We start from the raw sequence: 26,378 nt of genomic DNA on the forward strand, positions 1-26,378 counted from the left end.
AAAAATACGCACACACAGCTTACCTGAACGGTACTCACTAGAGTGAAAAATCACTTCTATTGATGTTCTCCATGGGATTTCTAGTGAGATCATCTGCAAGTCTTTTAACTTCTCAGACCTCTTTTTTTGCTTTCTGTGGATAATGCTGACTCGTGGAAAATAATCAGCCAATGTGGGCTGAAGAGACTATGATGAAATGATAAATGATAAAGCCGGGGGCACATAATATAGCCTTAAATCAGCCAATGTCAATGTAAAAGACTAGACTTCACACATCTCAACAAGTAGCTTGTTTTTACAATATGCACCTTTGAAAAATGGTTGTCCATAGTTTCACTGTAAGTTCTTTGCTACAATTATTCTCACTGCTTAACTAAGTGGCTGTAAAGCAATTTTGCTATAAAAGATAAAATAACTGGATGACAGTTTGGTTATAGGTGTAGTTAAAATTGTCTTTCAGTGAACAATGTTATTGGTGGTTTTGTCGACTAACAAATGATGTGATGATTTGTTCCAAGATTTGGCTTCTTATTTTGAAACATACCAAACTGAAGGAGAAAGAGTGTTTCAAAGTCACACACTTGAACCTACTTTCCCTGTGAATTTGGTACTCTATCAGCAGATGTGACAATATGCTAGGAATAAATAACAGTGTGCAAGATTTTCCCAACATAATGCAAAAAAGTCAGTTGCAAATATACATCCCAGTATTTAGAAATATGCTTATCAGGAATCACATAACCATTTCTCTCAGGGATAAGCAGAACTCGATTCTACTTTTGCCTCCACGTTCTAATGCTGTGTGATTAAACTTGATAAAGATGAATTTGGCAGCAAGCTGTTGTATCTAAATTAGCTAGAGTTGATAATGCTCTTGAAGACTTGTGAATCACTAGCACCCTCTTTTGTATTTGCTATAGCTTGATGAACTTTTGGTTTTGATGGGTGGGATGGATGACTGTGCTCACCAAAGGAATTTCAAACTGATATATTATCATTTTCTAGTATCGTATACAATCTGGTTTTTTATACTCTCATTTCACACTTTCAGTAAGTTTTATTGACATATTTTTCAATTAAGTTCATCTACATATTTGTTATCCACTATTTTAAGACTCACCATGTCTGTTTGTCACTGTATAGGTAATCAGTTGGACTAAGATGCATGTAATAGAAAAAAAAAAAAGGAATGCTGCATTAGTTGAAATGAGTCAAATCAATTTTCAGTTATTGTAACTTTTGCAGAAAAATCACTTATAACCAATTATTTATATGGCAGAATGCTTGTAACAAAGAGCTTACATTGAATTTGCCATACACCCTATGAAAATACCACTAAGTCTTTATTTTAGTCAGTCTCACATTTCTTTACTACACAGATGGGGTGAGACTAGTTTTGTTATGTCTGGGAATGATGGAGAACTTTGCTGCATTTCCTTTTCACATTTCCATTATTATTGAGAAATTTACTAATATGGTGTTTAAAGTATCTTGTTCACTAGACTGTGAGAACAAGAATAAAGACCCTCTTTCTCAATGACTGAGGGTAGCAAACATCTGGCCATGTCCCCAAAGGGTCCAAGACTGGTATCAGAAAAACTATAAGCAACAACAATCACAAAAAAAAAAAAGCAGACAAAACTCATAAAGGGAACTATTTTGTTAAGATTCTATAAACTTGGAGAATATAAATAGTATGTTGTAAGGTTTTTTCCTAAAAGAAACAATGACAAAATCACTGGGTGGAGGTAAAATAAATAAATAAAAATAAAAACCCTCTTTCTCAAGAAGGTATAATCAAGTTATTTATTTTTTTCTTTATTCTTTATTTTATTTTGTTGTTGTTAAGGTAATTTTGCTTTATAGCACTCTATGTGATTCAGAGGAATAGGTTCACATACCCTCAAATGTATATCACCAAGTCACACCCACCACCAGAACACCCATATCCCTTTATCATATACCACTGGAACCCTCTCCTATTTAATTTTTTTTTATTATTATGCCATGGCTTAGATATTTAAAAAGTCAAATACACTAACAAATACAATGGAAAGTAAAACCAAAACATCAAAACTTTTTTTCATTCACCCTTTCCACCACAATTTGGCAGATAATTCCTAACCATACTATATGTTGCTTTAAATTATATATATTAAGGATGTGTATATTAAGTATATACAATTTTAATGACACACATAGACTGAAAGTGAAGGGACTGTAACAAATTCTGTGAAATGGTGTCTATTTATCCAACAGAAAGTAGGTGGGGTGGTTACATTTGTATCAACCAAAATAAACTTTAAGTTGAAAAATGTCAAGAGGTAAAGCAGTCACTATATAATGAAAAGGAGGTCATTGTATTAAGTGAATATAAGAATCATAAATGTATATGTGCCCAACATTGGAGCCTCTAAATGCATTAAGCATATATCAAGAGAACTAAGGAGAAAATAGAAAACAATAATAAGGGAGTAAAATATACCACTTTCAACATTGGCTAGATCATACAGAAAGAGCAACAGAGAGGAAGCAGTAGACTTGAGTAGTATTATAGAAAACAAATATATCTAATATATATCTAACAGCTATTAATGAAAGATAAGAAATATCTGATCATGTCAACATTGACAAAAAAGTTATAAAATTTAATACTTTCATTATACACTCAACAGACTTGGAAAGTATCTCAACATAATATGTCATATGTGACAAACTCACAACTAACATCATGCAGAATGGGGAAAAGATGAAAGCATCTCCTTTGAGATCAAGAATAAGATAAAGTCCACTCTTATACCCTTATTCAATAGGGATTCCTAACCAGAACAATTAGGCAAGACAGAGAATCCAAATTGGATTAAGGTATCCAAATTGGAAAGGAAGAAGTAAAATTGTTCTATTTGAAGATGATATAATCTTATGAACAAAAACTTATTAAACTAATGCATTGAGTAAAGTTACAGGATACAAAAATCACACACAAATCACTTTCATTTCTATGTACCAAAAATGAGTTATCCAAAAAAGAAATAAAGAAACAATTCCATTGTTTCTTCATCACAGCATCATGAAAGTATACAATGTGTAGGGATATATTTAACCAAGCAGGTGAAAGAGTTATACACTGAAAACTATGACATGATATCAAAATTTAAAAATCAAAATAAATGGAATAAGTATCCCATTTTTAAAGACTAGAAAAATAAATATAATTAAAATGGCCACACTACACAAAGCCATCGATAGTTTGGATGTAATCCCTGTCAGATCTCCAAACATGTTTTTCATGAAAATTTGAAAAATCATAAAATTTGCAGGAAACCACAATATCCCCAAATAACAAAGCAATGCTGAACAAGAAGTAAAGGCTGAAAAAAAATCATGTTTGGACTCCCATTTATATCACTAAAGCTACAATAATCAAAACAGTATGGGACATGCATAAAAATAAACATTAGAAGACTGGAACAAAATAGAAATCACAAAAATGAATCCACACATTTACAATCATCAGATCTTTGACAAAAGTGCCAAGAACAGACAATGAATATAGTCTCTCAATAAATGGTCCTGGGGAATCTTAATAGCCATATACAAACGAACAATGCAGCATACATAAAAATCACATGCCTTATATATAAATCAAAGTGAGTTAAAGATTTAAATGTAAAACCTGAAAGTGAAGAAATATTGGAAGAAAATTTAGATAAGGAAAAAAGCTTCTTGTCTTACTTGGGCATTGGTCTGGGCATTTTTTCTTTTAAGCATATGAAGTTTTTTTTGCTATATTACATTTTTAAAATTTATATAAAATTATTGAAAAAGAAAAGTTGATATCAAATGACATTTTCATAATGTCTTATGAGAATAAATAAGATATCAGTATAATACTAGTATGTATTGCATACTTTATTTAACTCTAAAAATGAGGGAACAGGTAAGATGCTAATCACCCATTCAAAGGCGAACCCAAGGAAAATACATATACATAGGTCAGGAATATTGAAGGGAATATGCAAATAGATACAAAACTTCCACATACACAGAGGGAAGTAAATCAAACCTCTACAGGACAGTTTTAGCTTATCTATAAACAAGATTTTGCATTGTTATCAGTTATCTAAAATTTAGTTCTAAAATAGCTCAAAGGCAATCTAATGCTAGGAAGTATAACCAAAATGTGTGTGTGCTAACCATGCAATATTTTCTATTGAAGGACAATTTTCCCCCTATAAAACAAGTTTGAAAAAATCATTTTATTATACATATCAGTTGAATTTATTACCTGAATTCTAATAGGTTTTTCCATGGTAACAATTAGAAATCATTGTTTACATAGGAGGGAAGAGCACAAGGACTATAGCAATGGATCATGTGTGCTGGGGCAGTGGGAGAACTACAGGGAGGACCCCTGAGGAAAGATATCAAATACTGCCCCAAAATTAATAATGTAAGAATAAATATTAAAATAAAAAAGGTCCTTTATGTTTCATAACTTTTTAATTTCACACACACATTCTTTCCAGGATGTAACATGTAGACTATGTAACATGAACAGCATTCTTGTTATATGCTCTGGGAATTGATCACAGAAAGCAGATGCCAAGAGATTGCCAAGAACTAAGATTCTAAGGTCCTGGATCAGAACTCCTCTTTCCTCCAAAATCTCACCATTTTCCCCTACTCATGAATAATGTCTTATGAGAATAGAGTCCCCCTGCTTTGGTGAGAACCTATTTGATGTTAGTTTTCTTCATAGATTTGCTTGTAGGAATGTAAAATGTCTCAAAAACAAAACCTTGTCAAAAATATTTCACTTGCTCCAAATGTTACCTTTCCTAAATGGGAACAGTGACCTTCATCCAATGCTTTTTTCTGCTTATTTGTTAGTTTTACTGTCTAAATATAGCCCAAGCCAAGCCATTTTTCCAGAATTTGCAGGAGTTACTGTCTGCCATGTCTAACTTTGAAGTGATAATCCTTTTATAGCCTTTCTGTTAGTTGTTTAGTCTTTACATTCTGATGCATGCAAATTTGTAGTCACCCAGGTAGAATCAAAATCTAGAAATGAGGGTCTCCCTGGTGGCGCAAGGTATTAAAACCACAGCCTCTGCACCCCAAGTTCGATCCCCAGCCAGCAGCAAGTTCCATCCCACATGACACAGCAGACCTCTCCTGACTCGCCTGCTGCTCCCCTCAGCAGTGTACTTCCATGGATCTGCCTGCTCTGTTCCCCATGCTGTCTCTGGTGAATACTCTTACCCCCCACACCTCTGGCCTGTGCCCCAGCTCTTGTATGCATAAAAAAAAAAAAAAATCTTTAAAAAAAAAAATCTAGAGATGGGTCTCTCCGGTGGCGCAAGGGGTTAAGTAATGCACTATGAGGCAATCCGCAGCCACTGTAGCAAGAGTTCGATCCCCAGCTGGCCAGGGAGCAATCCACATGGCACAGCAGACTTCTCCTGTCTTGCCCGCTGCTCCCTTTGTTATAGGGCAGCCCCGACACAAAACCGGTTGCCTAACTGTGGGGTCCTCATCCACACGCTTAAAAGGACTTATCAATACTCTACTGCAGGCACACAGGAAAGGTTAATAAAAGGTTTATTTACAAGGGTAGGGCAAATGAGGAAATGTACAACTCAGGGAGAAAAGTGGGAGACAAAATTTTAAATGCGTCCTACCCGATCTGCTGATATGGAATCCCAAATGGCACTCTCAGACCTGGCTGTGAGCCAGGAGGCAAGCAAGAGAGCGAGCCCCCCAAGGCCCACGTGTCTGGTTTTTATACCAAACAGGGCTGCTTAACTCCACTCTCAGGTCCCAGCCACCTTCCCTTTGGTGGTGATGGGATTTGTCTTTCCCAATGTCTTGATGGCTTTGGTCTGGAGTGGGGTGGAGTCCACAAAGCCTACATGGAATTAGCTCAGGACATCCTTTCCCCTAACACCCTCAGCAGTGTGTTTCAGTCAGTCTGCCTGTTCAGTTCCCCTTTCTGTCTCTGGTGAGTCCTCTCATTCCCCGCATCTCTGGTCTGTACCCCGGCTCTTGTATGCATAAATAATCTTAAAAAAATATACAGAAATGATTTATTACTGGGCCTCCCTGGTGGTGCAGTAGTTGAGGGCTCAGTTGTGAAGCTGCCTGCAGCCTCTGCAGTGCCAGATCGATCCCTGGCCTCTGGCGAGGGTCCCACATAGCACGCAGACCTCTCCTGCCGTGACCGCTGCTCCCCTCAGCACTGTACTTCCTCAGTCTGCCTGTTCTGCTCCATGCTCTCGCTCTGGAGAATCCTCTCACCCTCCCGCACTTCTGACTGTACCCAGTGATTGTATAAATAAATAAATAAATCTTAAAAAAAATGATTTATTACTATGAAGGAACTAGACACATTCTTTCATCATCCTTTCTTGTTTCTCAATCTCTCATCCCTAATTTCTACCCCTAGAGAAAAAGGAATATGTTAATTTGACAAACAGTAAATAAGTAAATGAAATCAGCAACTCAAAAAGGAAGAGTTTAGACACAAAGACAAAAAGAAGTTCAAAAAAGAAACAATCCCATTAGTGTCATTAGCATTTCAATAGAATGTGGGTCTACTGAAGAGGGTGGAGTAAGATTCCACCAAATGTCATTGAAAATGAACACTTTGGAACTCCTGACAATCAGAGAAAAAGGTAATCATTTAATTTAATTTGTTTTTAGTTTCACTCATTTAAAAAAACTAACAGTTCCATTGCTCTTGGCAGAATGCAACTGTGATTGCAGCTTTTCTATTCAGTGCACTGGAAATACAGTGAACAGTCTCCAACGGAGACTCAGATATTGGCAGTACTTCCACACATTATGTGCTTACACATATTATTTTTCCCCTCCATCCTTTGATACTCCAATTTTGTTAAACTTAATATAAATTCTTAAATAATACAATCATTGCAATCATTGTCTCATAAGAGTATAGCCATAAATGAATACATTAATTCAGCAACTCAGAGTCTGATCAGTTTCACTAATCACAGCAATGCCTACTTAATGTAGTTAATTTCATTCACAGCAGGATTTAACCATGTATATATGCTGAAGCTGTACATTCTGAGTAAAGATGAGTTTGACTGAAAATAACAAATTTTATATTCTTTGTGTCATTTGTAGTTTTATACCTCATGTATCTCCCCTATTTACCTATGTTAGAGACTTGATTTTTTTCCATACAGGTTTTGAGAATGAAATTTTCATGTTATGATGTAAATCCATGTGTACTAAAAAAAAAAATTATATATATATATATATATATATATATAAGCTTTCCAATAAATTCAGAGTTGATAGTGTCTTTTTAGAAATTCTAAACATTTTATGGGCCTCCCCGGTGGTGCAGCAGTTGAGCGCTGGGTTGAGAACCTGCCCGCGGCCTCTGCGGCGCTGGTTCGATCCACGGCTGCTCCCCGGCCACCGGAGGAGGGTCCCACATGGCGCGCAGACCTCTCCTGCCGCCCGCTGCTCCCCTCAGCAGTGTACTTCGGTCCTTCTGCCTGCTCTGCTCCCCGCTCTGGCTCTGGTGAATTCTCTCACCCTCCCGTGCTTCTGGCTGTACCCAGTGCATGTGTAACCAAAACAAACAAACAAATAAATAAATAAACATGCCTCTATAAAATTAAAAAAAAAAGAAAGAAATTCTAAACATTTTAGATGTTTTCTGCTGGAAAAAAAAAAAAAAAAAAAAAAGAGTAAGGGCACTTACTTTACCAGAACCTTCACACAATTTTACTTTAGAGAGTTGGGAGGATAATTAAAAGGGATCAAAATTATAGTAGTGGAAAGCACATTTATGATATATATTCTTATTCTTCTCTCCCAATTTTTATTAATTTGAATGAGGAACAAAAGTAATGAAAGACAAAAGAATAAGGATTAATACAGTAAAATGGTATTAATATAGTACTAATGTGATATAAGTCTGTTTTGGGAAACTGCACTTTTAAATTTCCTGCTTACAATCTATATACCATGTGATAGAAATTATATAATGTATGCAAATTATGTAAAACTATAATCCCAATTTTATAGGAGTTTCAGTCCCCCACCAAAAGTTGGATTAACCCTTAAATAACAGATATAATTGAGCTTGTCTTTGTAAAGATTTTTGGGCTACTTCCTAAAACTGATAATATTAATAATGTTATTAATTAGGGAACAAATTCTTATGCAATTGAGGTAGTTTCCATTTCTTTGCTTTCAATAAAACTGATGGACCTATTTAAGTTGGTTGTTAAAAAGCATTAAAAACAGGGCCTCCCCTGGTGGCAGAGTGGTTGAGCGCTGGGCTGTGAGGCTGCCCGCAGCCTCTGCAGCGCAGATGCCTTCCCTGGCTGCCAGCCAGGGTCCCACCAAAAAAAAAAAAGATAATTTTGATGTTCTATTACTATATTTTGGCAAACACTTAAGGAATTTTAAAGATGAAGCAACATCTTCATATTAAGATTCCTTCTATTCACCTTAATATTTATACTAACAAGATCTTTATGTGTTTTTTATATATAAAAATTAAAAATATTAAAAATAGAGGTACCATTGCCACTGACCCTTGTTTCTGCTAGACAGTCATCCATTGGTATATGAATCAGTCTTTTTAAGTAACAAATATGTCATAAAGATATACATTTTTGTTTGATAATTAATCAAAATTTAAAATAAATTTAGATTTTATTTACCTTTTATATACAACCAATGATTGTAATTACAACTCAATACAGTGACATATTTAATATTGTTCCATTATAAATTTATAGAAATGATAAATCCAGTATATTTAATCACATAATCTTCATATGATTACCCTGTGTTTAATTCTTTTATATTAAAATATGAAACAAAACATGCTCTTTATTTTGTAAAATATAACTTTGTCTACATTGTTTCCTGAAAGCCCTTAAAATAGATTTTCAAATTCATTGTATATTTACAGTGTTTTTGAGTTTTATTTTTAGTATGTTAAAATACCCCATTCTGAAGATTAATTTATTATTGTAATTGTGCCATTGCATATAATATATAATGACACAATTATAATAAGTTAATAAATATACAATATATACTATATTAATACATATGTACAGATATATATTCTGGAGCCATAGTACTAAATATGTACAGCTTTTGATAACAAGATTTCAATTTTCATAAATGCTAACACTTTTAAAATTCTTAATTCTATTGCTTTTCTGAATATTAGGTATATGTCAACTGATAGATATTTTCAGATTTCTGACATTTCCTTGAATTCATTCAATTCAATCTAGAATTCTCACATCAACTAATATTTGATCTCATCAAAATTTCCATACCATTGATACTTCTCTTTTGGTATAAATTATTTTTCATTGAGAATTTCTTCTTTGCCTGGAAGATTTTTCATTTGTGCTATTAAAATCACTCTCTTGCAAATGTCCTTAACTCCTTCATACTTTTCTCCTGTTATATATGTCAGACAAGACCTCAGAACCCATGTTAAACACAAACATTTAATTTTTTGTATCCACATCCTTTGGACTAAATGTTGATTGAAGAAATCACACAAATTTACAAACTAATTGCAAGTTACAGCATGACCTTGAACCACAAATGGGCAACCAATGCTGCCAGGAAAGTCTTCCAAACTCTTCCTTCTTTCTTTTCTTTCCTTTGTGCTTATTCAATTCATAATTAGTGCATCTCCATTATAATAAATGAGACCATACAGAAAATTTTAACTGAGGAAGACAAGAACTACTTGAAGCTCAGTACCCTGAAATAATCATTATAATTTTGATAGCCTTCCTTTCACAGATGTGCGCCATTATATGGTTTATTCATCCACAAAAATATGTTTTCATAAATAGAAATATATCACGGGTGCTGTATTATGTGGCACTGAAACTGTTATCCCTACTCTGACCTCCATATATTCCCTTTCTTTTATACATGCAGTCCTATATAAAACATGTATGTGGATAGGGGTAGTTTGTTTTAAAAAATGAGATTATGCTATTCCTATCTTTATATATTTTCCTTTTTTTTTTTTTTTTTTTTTTTAAGATTTTTTTTTTTTTTTTAATAGAGGCATGTTTTCATTTATTTATTTGTTTGTTTGTTTGTTTTGTTTATACATGCACTGGGTACAGTCAGAAGCGCGGGAGGGTGCGAGAATTCACCAGAGCCAGAGCGGGAAGCAGAGCAGGCAGAAGGACCGAAGTACACTGCTGAGGGGAGCAGCGGGCGGCAGGAGAGGTCTGCACGCCATGTGGGACCCTCCTTTGGTGGCCGGGGAGCAGCCGGGGATTGAACCGGCGCCGCAGAGGCCGCGGGCAGCTTCGCAACCCAGCGCTCTACCGCTGCGCCACCGGGGAGGCCCCTATATATTTTCCTTTTTATTCTTAGTTTACTTTATCTCCTGGAAATTCTTCTTCATCCACTAGATCTTTGATTATCAGGCACTGTGGATAATGAGCAATAAACATTCTTTATATGGGTTATAATATGGTTATAAGTTATACTTCTAGTTTTTTTTTAAGATTTATTTTATTTATGTATCTAAGAACTGGGGTATAGGCCAGAGGTGGGGAGGATTCACCAGAGACAGAGTGGGGAATGGAACAGGCAGATTGACTGAAATGCACTGCTGAGAGGAACAGCAGGTGAGACAGGAAAGGTCTGCTGTGCCATGTGGGTCAGCTCCCTGGCCAGGAATCAACTCATGTTGCAGTGGATGGTCATAGCTTCATTGTGCTGAGACTTAACCCCTTGTGCCACCATTGAGGCCCTATACTTCTAGTTTTGAAAATTTTCAATAAAATGTTATGAGCATTTTTTTTCAATTTTACTATATCTACCCAGAATGTCTTCCAAAGAGAAAGTGTTATTTTTCATGTTTATACCATCAAAGTTATACATCTATGTTTGTCATCTTAGCAATTATATACAGCATTTAATTTTAAGTTTAATTTGCATTTCTCTAGTATATCCAATAAATAATGAAAAAACAAATTTATAATTAATGACTAATTATATGATTCTTACATTAAAACCAGACTTGTTTAGGCTTGCTAATTTTCACTTTTACCAGGGGTCTATTCCTCAGTAAGTACAGAGAATAAAAATATACATAAACAAATCCAAATGAAATCTGGTATTTGTTTTATATTTTAAAATATAAGTATTTCTTTGGAAATAAAGGTAATGGATTGGATGAAACAAGAATGGCAAATGATCGATAATTACTGAATATACATACTGAGTATTGGAAGGCTCTTTACAACATTCCCCATTCCTTTCCTTTAAATAAATTAATTGAATTAGAGAAAATAATCAAATAATTTAATTAAAAAAAGAAAAATCAAATAAGTGAAAATGTACAGGAACAGAAAATTTGATTGAGCTATACACGCATAAATAATAGATATAGATATAGACACCTCCATTACGTATAGGCCATTATTATTTTGAACTTTTTTTTTTAAAGATTTTTTTTATGATTTATTTATTTTATTTATACAAGCACTGTGTACAGCCAGAAGCACGGGAGGGTGAGAGAATTCACCAGAGCCAAGGCGGGGAACAGAACAGGCAGACTGACGAAATACACTGCTGAGGGGAGCAGCAAGCTGCAGGAGAGGTCTGCGCGCCATGTGGGACCCTTGCCGGCGGCTAGGGATCCAACCGGCGCTGCAGTGGCTGTGGGCAGCTTCGCAGCCCAGCACTCAACAGCTGCACCACCAGGGGAGGCCCTATTTTGATCTTTTATGAGTGTATCTTTACACATTTTTATTTTTAAATATCATCTTTAATCAGTCTGTTAAGGAAGAATTTTGCCACTTACAGAAGTGTATCCCACTTGTGTGCTCACTTTTGAATAATATTCTCCCCTTTACTTGACATTTTGATACTAAAATTTCACAATATGAATAAAGCAATACATTAGGGGGAATTGATTTGTGTATCAGAAACAAGACTGTAAGTCTTTCATAAGCTATTTTCTCAACAGTCATAAGTTGGGAGGATTTAAGGATTTATTCTGCCTTTCAGCATTAGGTTTATAAATACTCTCCTGTTCTCTTTATTAGTGAAAAAAGAAATCCTTCACATGAAAACATAACATCTGGAGTGCCCTAGATTCCACAAAATGTTTTAAGAAATCGAGGAATTCTAACACTGATGCTTGCCATGTTAATTTTATACAAATCAAACCACTCCAATACAGTTTTGTTCAATTAATATAAAGGGGGTATTCTGAAGCTCTCTTGATATAGAACTGCTTACTTTAGAAATTAAAAGATAAACTTTGAAAAGTTTAGGAGGCACAGTAATAGAATATACATATTTAAAGTAAGAGTTACAATTGACAAACAAATGAGAACTAGAGCAGATTGAAAGATAATTTATAGAAAGAAGAAAAGTAGCTAACATCTGGCAGGTATGCAATCCTCATGCTTACTGGGGTACAGAGGCTCCCACTGTTGGAAAGAGAAAAAACGATAGAGTGAGCTGATGAAGCACTGAACTACATGTTTCTCTTGCTAACTGATGTATTGTGCACTAATATGACCCAATACTGGGAGAATTTTGATTTTCTTTGAAGTTAAATTTTTATTTTTTATTTTTAGTTTGTTTATTTATTTATACAAGCACTGGGTACAGTCAGACGTGCGGGAGGCTGAGAGAATTCACCAGAGCCAGAGCAGGGAACAGAACAGGCAGATGGACCGAAATACACTGCTGAGGGGAGCAGCGGGCAGCAGGAGAGGTATGCGCGCCATGTGGGACTCTCACCGGGGGCGGGGAATCGAACTGGTGCTGCAGAGGCTGAGGGCAGCTTCGCAGCCCAGCGCTAAACTGCTGCGCCACCTGGGGAGGCCCTGAAGTTAAATTTTTAAAAAGAGAACTTTCTAAATGAAATTTGGGAACTCTATGTGTGTGGGGGTAGAGGGGGCGGTGTTCAGGTAGGCATGTGGTTATTTGCTTCCCCAATAGCACAAATGAGCAATATATTTTGAACAGTTCAATTAAAAAATGAAATTTCTGAAATCTAAAAGTATCTATGGCAATTTTTGTAATAATTGTGTTACCAGGTAACATAAATGACAGACTTGTTACACTTGTATTAGAATATTTTGGCTTTATTTCCAACAATAATATAAGAGGGCTCCTTTTTCTGCACAGATATCTTTTATTTCAGTGATAGTTTCTCTTACTGTGCAGAAGCTTTTTAGTTTGATTTAGTCACAGTTGCTTTTATTCTCTTTTGTTTTTCTGGCTGTTGGAGATGTCTGTGTTTGATACAAAAACATCACTGAAGACTCTATTGTGAAGGGTTTGCCTTTGTTTTCTTCTATGTATTTTATGATTTCAGGTCTTCTATCCAAGTAATATATCCATTTTGAGTTAATGTTTGTTATGTTATAAAATGGTCTAGTTTCATTTTTTGTATGTGACTGTCCAGTTTTACCAACACCATTTATTGAAGATTCCCTTTCTCCAATACATGTTACTGGGTCCTTTGTTGGAGATTAACCATTCATATAGGTGTGGGTTTATTTCTGGACTTTCACTACTGGTGGGGATGTAGGAGGCCCAGCCCATATGTAAAACAGTATGGATTTTTCTCAAAGTACTGAAAATACATCTATCATATTATCAAGTAATTCCACACTTAGGTATCTAATTGAAGAATGCAAAAACACAAATACAAAGGGTTATATGTGCACTTCTATGTTCAGTGCAGCATTATTACAATAGCCAAAGTATGGAAACAACCTAAATATCCAAAGACAGATGATTGGATTAGGAACATGTGATATACACCAATTCTGGAATGTTACTCAGCCATAACAGTGATAAACCTTGGCCATATGTGACAACATGGATGGAATTGGAGGAATTACACTAAGTCAAATTATCAGAAGCAGGAAGACAAACACTGGATGATGTCACTGGATAATTACTCTAGAGAAACAAAACAATGTTGCTCTTTTTTTTTTTTTAAAGGAAAACAAAAAACAAATCCTGGAAATCTACTGTAAAATTGAGGCTACTAGGGGTCTCCCTGGTGGCACAAGGGGTTGAGATGCAACCTATGAAGCTATCTGCAGCCACTGCAGCATTCGATCCCTAGCCAAGGAGCTACCCACATGGCACAGCAGACCTCTCCTGACTAGCCCGCTGCTCCCTTCAGCAGTGTACTTCAATAGATCTGCCTGTTCTGCTCCCCACTCTGTCTCTGGTGAATCCTCTCACCCCCCACACCTCTGGCCTATACCCCAGTTCTTGTATGTATAAATAAATAAATCTTTAAAAAATAAATAAAGTTGAGACTACTAGAATCCCAGGATTTTAGGGAAACCAGAGTGAGGAGGGAGCACAGTGGGCTATGGTGGAGGACTTTCAGCGTCTTGGTGGTGGGTGTTGTTTGGTAACCTGAAGGGTGTGATCCTATACCTCGAAATCATATGCAAATTGTAAACCAATATTACCTTAATAAAATGTATACATACATATATGTACATGCATATGTGTGTGTGTGTATGTCTAACATAAAACACTTTATTCCAACCTTAGAAGTCATGAGGCATAAATTGCTCCGTAACCTATTTTCAGTGGACAAAGATTTAAAAATCAAATGATATTTCAAAGCCAAATGGATACTTGCTAATATGTAAACAAAACCCCAAGTAAAATAAAAGTTATTCAATATTTTTATTTTTATCCAAATATTTTGTTTTCATCAGTACCATCAGTACAAATTCTTATATTGCTCCAAATCAGTGTGAACTGCTCGTGAAGACAAAATAAATGATAGGTGAAAATTTCTATGCTACCAAAAAAACAAAAAACAAAAACAAAAACAAAAACAAAAACCCACCCTTTTAGGTATACCTTAATTATAGTCATGTGTTCTAAGTTTCTTTGAGTAACCAAATTACTAAAATATGTGGGCCATAAGATAAAGGAAGCTAACATGCAATTTATTCAGAATAATTCAGTTATATTAATTATGGATCCAAAAAAAAATTCTAGGCAGATCTTTGGTTTTCTGTGTTTAATGAGGGGCTGGATTTTTTAAAAATGCACTCCAGTGATTGCTTGGCAAGATATAACAAAAGAGTAGAAATGGTTCCAATTATCAGTGTTGAATGCCAGTCACACTTCATTTTTAATCTACCACACCAAGAAATATAACACACTAGTACAGCTTCTGAAGTTAAATTGCTATTTCTATTTATTGCATTAAATCTCTGCCTCTGAGTAATTAAAATTTTTTAACTTTGAAGGGTTTTATTTGAACACTAAGCTATTTTCTTTTCTTTTTTAACTTTTACTGTAGTTCTCTAATTCTCGAGCAAGGATCATCTGGGTGCCTGTTCAGTATTCACTAGTTTAACTTTTTTCTGGAAGAGGATTTGTGTGAAGTTCATAATATAATCATGTAACCCTAATTGGTGTGGATAAATTATACATAGATTGTGCAATTTCCTAGTATCTAAAACTCATTTCGCATAATTAGAATTCAATTATTTAATTGCTAATTGGAATTAAATCAGGTTATTCTGGTCTCAAGATAATATACAGTAAATACTTCACAGAATAAAAAGTCAGTATTGTTTCCTTGCTTTTGATATTTTAATATAATGGTTGTATTATGTAAGTATTAAATGAATCCAGATTATAAAGAGAAGGGACAAATGATAATAGACACCTCAAAGTGATGAGTTTACACATACAAAAACCTGATGCCATCTTTAGGTATATACTTGCAAAATATCGCATTTTTCACAGGTCTGTCATCATTCAAACTATTTAAAAATTTTGCTACGTAAATTCCCAAGCATAGAAATAAGATCAGTGCCATTTCTTTAGAGTCACATCTCATTTTTCACCAAAAATAGTATCAATTAGTTTGATTCTGCAAATTATTCATCAGTACACTATCAAATAGATTTTAGGGCCATTTTGAAATAGAAATTCATCCTCATAGACTGACTTGCCAATCAAGGATATTGATTATATCTCAGATTTTAAAATAAATTGATATAATCATAACAATAAATGACATACTTTTAATTACTTAATTCTTAGGTATTTAATTTTATTTTGGATGTAATCAATTGCATCTATATATTAGAGAGTTTGTTGAAATTTCAGTTATTTTATCCTCATAAAGCAGTGGAACTGACAGTTGGTGTGCCATTTGATTTTGGGACATGGTAGTAATCTGACATTCAGGAACTCCCCTCCCCCCCCCAGCTCTTTTTCTCTATGCATCTGGATACAAATAGACATGTAAGGTCATGAAAAAATGATTCTGTTACTTTTGATGAAAGCCAGCAGATATACCAAAACACAGAAAATGGCTTTGATCAAAATGTATGTTCAGAGTTACCATCCAATATCTGAATTTTGTTTAAAAATATGTTAATACCATCCTATTCTATTCTCCCACTACATCCCTTGTACTATCTTTGAAGATTTGCAAGAACTTATTTGGATATACTATATAAGGTAATAATTAACATAGTATTGATTTCTATAATGTTCTATAATGTTCAAATAAAATTTTCTTCGTAAAATATTTTGTGGGTAGGTAGTGGCATCTTTGATAAATATATTTTATTGTAATGAATTTATTGAGATAGATTGACAGCTTGTGTCTATCCTTAAAATAATATATTGGAACTTGTTCCAGAGTAAAACGTGGGATTGATATATTACCAAGACAACTAAGGGAAATGTAGAGTTTAAAATTAACTCACAATCTAATCTATGATGCCAAAAATGAAACTTTTGCGATCATTTATTTTGCATACTATAATGAGATTTTATATATTTCAAATGAAAGCTGTCTTTTTATACTCAGAATGGTTAACTATTTTCTGATGATAACTTTCTATGGATAAAATGATTGTTTTATAAAGTTCAGTGCTTTTCTCTAAAGCACACAAAAAATATTTGTAATAAAAAGTAAAACAGATACACCACAATTGTAGCCAGCTATGCACATCAGAGAAAAGAGTTTTCACAGTAAGTGAAGTTACCCTAATATTTACTTTTGATAATGCTGTCACAGACTATAGGGGGCACTCCTTTAAAATGTAAATGTATATGTACATTCTAGTTAAAGCTTTTTATTTTGTAACATCTGTTCATTCATTCACAATATATATCAGGTAGGATACAATCTCTATGCTCCAAGAATTCAGATGTAAATTTAAAAAGCCAGACAATAGAAACAGGGCATCGCCATGCTCTAAATCCTTTATCAGAAGCACCAGATTTCATCCTGGTACTCAAACCATAACCCCCAGTGTTTTCTGTCCCTTTGTTCAGTTAAGTCCTCAGTCCAACATACTTCAGAAGCAGATTTTCTATTACGTTAATGAAGCTTAAATTTTTAAACTTTTTTTTTTTTTTTTTATAGAGGCATGCTTTATTTATTTGTTTGCTGGTTTGTTTGTTTGTTTTGTTTATACATGCACTGGGTACAGTCAGAAGCGCGGGAGGGCGAGAGAATTCACCAGAGCCAGAGCGGGGAGCAGAGCAGGCAGAAGGACCGAAGTACACTGCTGAGGGGAGCAGCGGGCGGCAGGAGAGGTCTGCACGCCATGTGGGACCCTCCTCCGGTGGCCGGGGAGCAGCCGAGGATCGAACCGGCGCCGCAGAGGCCGCGCGCAGCTTCGCAACCCAGCGCCCAACCGCTGCGCCACCGGGGAGGCCCGAAGCTTAAATTTTTAAGGTTACTGAAGTTTAAGGTCCTTAGAGATTTGTATGTTCTCAATCAGCTTTCCTGACACTGTGGGAGATGGTTAGTCACCTTTATAGATGAGGAAGTTTAAGAGTTTGAGTGTGTACACAAGGCACATGCAGTTACAGAGTCAGATCTTGGACTCCAGACCTTACCAAATAACCATTTAACGCTCTTCCATTGTGTTTTTAGTGTCTCCAACTATTTCCCTGACACACAGAAAATTTCATAACTTTGTCTTTTCTGTCACAGCTTTTTCAGTTTTCTAATCTTTAAGACGCAATTTCATAATTGTCACCTTTCTGTATCCTTTTCCAAATCCCTGTTCACAACTTTGAACTTTTTCATGCCTTCCACTGAATGTATTTTCCACTTCTATTGCATCCACCATGTCCTCTTAAGCATTTATTTATCTGCAAAACTCCCTTTATAAGATTTCAGGCTATCTGAGGAAAGAGGTTATGCCTTTAGTGATCTATTTCCCAGGAACCTCCAGCTATAACTGGGACATTGAAGGTGCTTAATGTTTGTTGAAGAAATAAATTGCAGTGTAAAGTATAGTAGGTGGGAGTGAGAAACTTCACTTAACAGGGTTAGGTCATGACAGGGTAAAAGCAGCATAGTTTATTTGAGAATCACAAGTATTTATGCATGACTGCAGTATAATATAAAATGGGATGAGCATCAGGCAGAAGATGAGAAGACAGAAAAGGGCAGGTCACATAAAGCTGTATCCAACTATAAAGGTGGGGCTTTATTCAAAAGGCTCTGGAAATATGATAAAAAATTGTAATCATAAAATGAATATTAAATTTGTATCCTCCAAGTGTTTTTTGGTTTAATATCTGATTTCAGGACCTTGTATAATTATTTTTTCCACTCCAGTTCAGTGTTGTAGGATTACAAGTCAGACATATTACATCTTTAGTCATCAGTTCTATCAGGACATGGTTCAGTAGCAGTACTGCCATTCTGTTAACCACGTGTGTCACTAACTTTTTAAGTAAAGCAAGCAATTGAGATGGTGACATTCTACAGGTTTTGGTTCCTTTGCCTCAGCTTATCAAGAGAGGGAGGAAGTGTATTTTTTTTTTACCCTTTGTTAGAAAATTTTGTCAAAAAAAAGAGGTATTTGCTATTGTTAAAACATACCTTAAATATTAAAAGTTTTGGTGATGAAACAAGCTTAGAAATTATTCACTAGACTCCAGTAAGTGTTGCATAACACATCCTGGCTTTCAGAATAGAAAGCTTTCTAGATTATTCTCACCTATGATCAGCTTGAAAATTAAAAAAAAAAAAGCAATAATAAATGACAAACAGGGCCCTTTCAGGTTAGTAAAGGTGTTAGTAAAACAACAGATTGACTGCTCCCCTCAGCAGAGTTGGCATTGTGAACTAAAGACACTTAACATTTTTATGGGGAAAAATGAGTGTGTACCAGAATCTAAATGAGCACGCACACACACACACACACACACACCCATACATATAAATAATCAAAAAAATGTAAATAGGTATTTTATGATTATTTTGGTATACTGAGAAACATGAATAAGTTATTTCCAAGATCACAAACTTGGTAGGCACTGAATATGCTAACCTAATGCTACTTCAGTTGGGTCAGTCTCTAAAACCCATGTTATTTTCTCTCTCTTCTAAGGGGAAACCAGTTGAATATTGGCTATCTGTATATAGTTCTATGAAAAAGTGCACTATTTTGCTTTGGGGAGCTTGCAACCCAAGTACCTAATTACATGCATAGCTATTACATGCCACGGTTCTATATTCCATGGATCTATGTCACCCAGGCACTAGGAAACTAAAATATTTCAAAGCTGACTGTCAAAAACAAGTAATTTTCATAAATGATACTATATGTGTGACAGAATAAGGCTTTTGAATGTAGAAAGATGGGGATGGATTTATAAGAGATATAATTAGTTGCTAAAACCTCAATTTGATGTGAGATTTCAGCATATCTCATTACTTGAATAAACCTATGTATATGTTGATGTCTGAAATACGTTAAGCACTGTGTTAGACACTGAAGAGTCCATAATAAACCATAAACTATCCTTGTCTTCAAGCATATAAATAATTTTTAACATTCTTTTCTTTCTTTTTTTTTTAAAGGATTTGAAGATTTATTTATTTATACAAGCACTGGGTACAGTCAGAAGCGCGGGAGGGTGAGAGAATTCACCAGAGCCAGAGCGGGGAGCAGAGCAGGCAGACGGACTGAACTACACTGCTGAGGGGAGCAGCGGTCGCGGCAGGAGAGGTCTGCGCACCATGTGGGACCCTCCTCTGGTGGCCGGGGAGCAGCCGGGGATCGAGCCAGCGCTGCAGAGGCTGCGGGCAGATTCGCAACCCAGCGCTCAATCACTGCGCCACCAGGGAGGCCCACTATATAAATAATTTTATGAGGAATTATATATATGAAAGTTTGTAAAGTACTATGAAAATGTTTTTTAGGGCCTTTTAACCATACCTATAGTGGTCAGGGGAAGTTTCCAGTTGGAAGGAATATTTAAGTGGACACACAAGAAGAATAAGAATTGAAGAGATGAAAAAGGGTGGGTGGGGCCTCCTGGTGGCACAGCGGGTTCAATTCCTGGCTGGCCAGAGAGAAACCCACATGGTGCGGCAGACCTCTCCTGCCTCCCCTGCTGCTCCCCTCATTAGTGTCTTTGGACCGTCTGCCTGTTCTGCTCTCTGCTCTGTCTCTGGTGAATCCTCTCACCCCCCCATGCCTCTGACTGTACCCCAGTTCTTGTATAAATAAATAAATCTTAAAAAAAAAGGGATGGGTGATGCCAAAATGTAAACCATCAGAAGATGTCCTCCATATCATTAAAGAAACAGTTTCTAGGAATGAAACAGTAAAGCAAAGGGAAGGTAATGATCAGTTATATTGAAGGTGATTTCCCAGTTTGCTACTTAGTGTCAAGAAATAAAAAGCCCCAAAAGTGTTGTAACAGGTGTATTTCACATTTACAACAGTACATATAACAGAGATGTAAAACATGGACATTTTCTTGAGGGATTTTTGAGTGTCTTTTCAATGACTTACTGTCAAGCCTTCAGGTATTTAGTTCCATTACACACTTTTTCAGGCCCCTTCAGAAGGTCTTAACACGCAAGGGTCACTTCAGTGATGCTAGAAGGTTGATCTCCATGTCATTGTTTTCCCTTTAAAGTGTCTTTCCCCTTTTCTCCCTTCAATCTTACTTTTAAACTCACAGGACCAGGACCGTGACCTTGCATGCCAGGTCCTAGCAGTGGTGTTTAGCAGACTGTGTGTGGTGTTGGTGAGGGAAGATAGGGGGTCATTCCCTTAGATTCTTTGTTGAGTAACACAGTGTTAGTAATTACACAGCCCATCTCAGTAGACTGTAGAAATGGTCTAGGCTGGCCTATGTGCTGACATTTCTATATCCTGGATGAACCAGGTGTTACCTTTTGTGAACATTCCACCTGCTCCTCACTCTCCCTGGGAAGGGCATATGTACTATCTAAGGTAAGCCTTTTTCCTCAGAGTGACTTCTTGGCTAACTCTCCCAACCAACCTCTGTAGTTCACTCCTGGTTTGAGGGAACTCGTAGGCCTCTCCTTGCTACCCTCAGACTTGTGGGATATGAAGGGTCTTATTTGAGTACCTCTCATGCCTAGATGTCACCATCAATTTTTCCCAAGTCATGTGTGTGGACTTCCTATCCAGTGCTCAATTTGGAAAGCAAGACTCTAATCTTGTCTTCACTTAAATCTGCTTTGATCTTGCAAGTAATGCTTTTTTTTTGTTTGTTTGTTTCTTCCTCTTCATTCTCATAAGTTGTATTTGAGGATGGGACACAAATACTCTTCTTCCTACCTCAACCTTTTCTCTCAGTGTCTACTCTATGTCAAACTGGAGTTTCAAAATCCTAGCATGATCAACATTTGAGACTGAATGATTCTTTGTTGTGGGGCTCTCTCCTGTACACAATAAGGTGGTTAGCAACATCACTGGCCTCTGCTAGACAATGGTAACACCTCTTTAATTTTAGCAATAACAAATGTCTCCAGGGAGTGCAAAATAACCAGTTGTGGACAAAATTGCACCCCACTGTCCTTGCAACTACAAAGCAGCAATTCTGTGTACTTTAGGACAAAGGAAATAAACTGATTCTATTTATTTAAAATTATTTTCAGTTTCATGTCTGACATCAGGTTTCATTTTTTCCTCTGTCATCTCAGAGGGACTACAGAATTGACATCTTTTACTTGCTAAACCCTGGTAAACACTCTCCTTGTCCCCCAGGAGTAATTATAATTCCAAAGCTCCACATTGAGAGTTGGAAACAGCAGAGCAAATATTTAACACTAGTTTCTTTCATTCCACAATTTGGTATTTTACATATTATCAGCCACAATGTTTTTTCCAAACATGTAAAAAAGAATTCCTAATATTAAGGTAAATAATTAAAGCATTTCTAACATCTTGAATAGTGCAATTACTATTTTTTTTAATTGTGTAAATGTGTAGAAGGAAAAGAGACAACAGGTATATTGCTATCCCTCTGTAAATGTCATATTAGATTTTTTTTAATTATCTCATCCAGGAGTCAATTATTAGCAGTTTATGCTTAGAATCTCAAACTGTTATTATTTCATGCCATTAGTTTCTCACATATTACATTCTTTACTTTCTACCCTCTGATCTTTCTACTATTAGAGGAAAAATGATTCTGAGAGGCAACCCTATCAAACTTTGCTTTAAATCAAGCTGCATTTTTTTTTTTAATGAGACTATCTAGTAGATACATTTGTAAGGACCACATGTTTCATTTTGGTTTGTCTTAAAGCAGTTGTTTTCCATCCTATAGCTCTGTGCTTAGTAATTTTACAATTAATTTATGATATGTTTTGGAGTAAAGGAAAAAAAGCAATTTGCAAAGGAATACAACTAAGTATAATGCAAGCTAATATACAATCAATCAGTAGTATTAAAAGAATGTGAGAGAAAGAACTGCAACTGTTGTGAATATATACTAGTCTAGTTCATTTTAATGTTCCCACTATAAATGTCTAGGTTCACACATTATTATAAAAATGAATCTAAATCATTGCAGTCAGTTTTATGGTATAAACAAAACATTAATAGGAACAACAAAATTAGGAGCAATAATGCATTCAAACAAGGGTATTTATCCTGCCATGTTCTAAAAACCCAAACACATAACTAACTGATAACATAATTCTTGAAGTATACATTATATCAAGCACTAATTATTTTTCTATAAAAACACTGTCACAGGACTAAATTTTAAAAGGTTACCTCTATTGTACAATGAAACTAATTAAAATTATACATAAAAATTGGTAATTTTTAAAAATTTGTCTTTGGGTCCTTATTCATTATGAAATTTCCAATACCTAGTTCAATTTCAGGTGCAAAGTATGTGTTGAAAAGTATACTTTGAATAAGGCAATGGATTTTTATAGAGTAACTTGTGTGCTAAATAAGGTAAAGACTTTAACTTATGAAGTATGCTTGCACAAATTAAATTTTCAATAATGCTTCTCATTTAAGATGAAAATCTTTTTATGGAGATGTTGAAAAGAGAAACCAAGGACTAATGAAAAAGTTTACTCAGGGACTAGCCTCTTTCCAGTATTAACACTATTGTGCAAGACACACACACCACCCATGCTCCCCACATTGCCTGGGTTCTGGACCTAATGATTCACTTTTAATGAACAGAATATGAATGAACAAATTTGGTATGAACCAATGTCCCTTCTGAGATTAGGTCACAAAAGACCATGACTTTCATCTTGCTTATAATCCCACTAAATATTGACACTTGCTTAGTCTGATGAAGTCAACCATCATGTTTCCAGGTCCTTTAACAAGCGACCCATGTGACATAACTAAATCTTGACAACATCATGACCATAGTTTTGAAAGTGTTTCCTTCCCTAATAGAGACTTAAAGTGACTACACACTCAGTCACAGATTCCAAGATTAGATCCTGTAAGGGACCTGGAATCAGAAGACATAGTTATGATATGTCTGGATTTCTGACCCATAGAACCATGAGGTAATAATTATTGTTTACAGGTGCTCAATTTAAGGGAATTTGTCATACAACAATATATTTCAAAGGAAGCATACTCCACTTTCAGAAATAATTCTTAATTGTTTAATCTGTAAGACAATTATAAACTCTTGAGGCCAGTAAACTGACTACCTCATTTGCCTTGAGGTTGTACATTTTTTTTTTTTACTAAATTAATAAGAACAGACATTGTTTTTTCTCACAATCACAAAATTATGAGTTTTATCTAAAATCTTACAAAGAGAGCAAAAGAGGGGTAAAACCTGGGATTTAGTTATAAGAGTGTGAGTGGGGCCTCCCTGGTGGCGCAAGGGGTTAACCATTGCACTATGAGGCAATCAGAAGCCTCTGCAGCATGAGTTCAATCCCCGGCCAGCCAGGGAGCAACCCATATGGCATGGCAGACTTCTCCTGATTAGCCTTCTGCTCCCCCCACCAGTGTATTTCAGTAGATCTGCCTGTTCTGCTCCCCACTCTCTGGTGAAACCTCTCAACTGCCATGTCACTGGCCTGTACCTCAGCTCTTGTATGCATAAATAATTTTTTTTTTTTTAAAAAAGAGTGTGAGTGGTTGTAATAAATAAAAATGAGAATGGGAAGGTTATGAAGCAGTGATAAAAACAATGAAGAATATGTGTTGCAAGAGACTAGCCTCTAGGCAATTTTGTTACTCAAGCCATTGCTAAGTATTTGTATATACCACAATTGTGTATTTGCATACACCAGTTGCAGGAAGCTCTGTGGACATAAAAATCAGTAAAATGTGCTCTTTGCTCTCAAGAACATGATAGTGTAATGAAAAAGAGATAGAAATCATGCATACACATATGCATGTGCAAAGGCAAGCACATGAACACTTATTATGATACAAAGGGGAGTGATGGCTACTTTGAACAATGTTAGCATGGTGTGGATCAGAAGAGAATAACTGACTACTTAGTGGATATATCAGGCTTTTCCTTTGGAAAGCAAATAGGGAGGTCAAAGGAGATGAGTTTTATTGGGAGCTATCACCTGTGAACAGTAATAGAAGAATCGAGACTGTCAGGGGGAGCCTCAGACCAAGATGTATATAACTAACAGTGTCTCATACAACATAGGGTTTTTAAGTAAAGATTTCCCTTCTGAGGAGTTCTGCTTTAGATAAAAGGACGGGCTCTTGTAATTCTGCCAGTCACTCACTGATGGAACTACCTAGGTCCTGGAAAATGATGTTAGCTCAAAAGCTGAGATGGAGTCCCAAGGAGTTAACAGCTGGACGCTGTCAGCTAACTGCATAGTTTGAAGCTGAGTGTAGTCATGTCTTTAAAGGAGGTCTGGTTCCTCACAGCAAAAAAATCAAGGAAGACTCTCTAAAACATGATGAACTTTCACCATGGATGGATAGATGACAAGGAGTGAATGAAATAATAGAGCAGAAAGCTGTTAGTTCAAAGGCACAGAGACTTGAGGAATCATTCTCTCTCTGACTCAGGAAGAGTGGAGGAATGAATGCTCATGGAGGAACAACAACATTTGAGTATTGAGGTGAACAGGTGCCGGACAGATAATGAAGCCCATATGTTTAATTTAGTTAATGCTTCATCCTAGAAGTTATAATAGTATTGAAGGATTCAATATTTTGATAAGACAATTATAATAATCAGAATGATATTTTTATAAAGTTGTCATTTGAATAATATGAGGAAATATTGGATTATAGGTTGCTGATCTCATGAATCATTTAATAAAACCATATGACATTTGTTCCATGATAATATGTCTGATGAACAGTATTTTTTTTTTTTTTTTTGTGGGACCCTCGCTGGTGGCCAGGGACTGAACCGGCACTGCAGAGGCCATGGGCAGCCTTGCAACCCAGCGCTCAACCGCTGCGCCACCAGGTGAGGCCCTGAATAGTGATTATTGCATGACCTTCATTTGCAGTTGGACTGAAAACTGGCTATATTGACTTTTATTGTCAGTCTCGTGGAGATTCACTTTAAGTTTCTAGGATGATAGGATACTTAGAGATTTACCTAAATTCTGACCAGCTCCTCTGATTTGCCTAACATTAAGGATCTAATAGAAAATACTCAAACCTTGTACACTACTGGAATCCAGAACTACAGATACATTTCTGGCTAACTCTGAGAGACTTGGACTTGGAAAAGAATGGTAATACTTCAAGGATAGATGACAGGACCATGAGAGAAAAGTCACTATTAACAAAAGGCATGTGTCACAGGGGCTGCATGCACTTACAAAGAGCCAGATATGTGAAAGGGATAGGAAAGCTATATATGTTATCCAAATCTATGAGAAGATTTGCCCTGAGGAGGCAAAAGCTTTGAAATGACATCTGATGATACTAGTCTACTGGATGGAATTCATGACTTTGTAAAATTTCAAGTTGAACATGACTGGACCTGATTCCCTGTTTCTACCAGGAATTACTACATGGCAAATGTGATGAACTGTGTATATTCTGAAATTAAACTGTAAAGACTTTGACTCCTATGTG

The sequence above is a fragment of the Talpa europaea genome (assembly GCF_964194135.1).
Source record: "Talpa europaea genome assembly, chromosome: 1".
NCBI classification, from domain to species: Eukaryota; Metazoa; Chordata; class Mammalia; order Eulipotyphla; family Talpidae; genus Talpa; species Talpa europaea.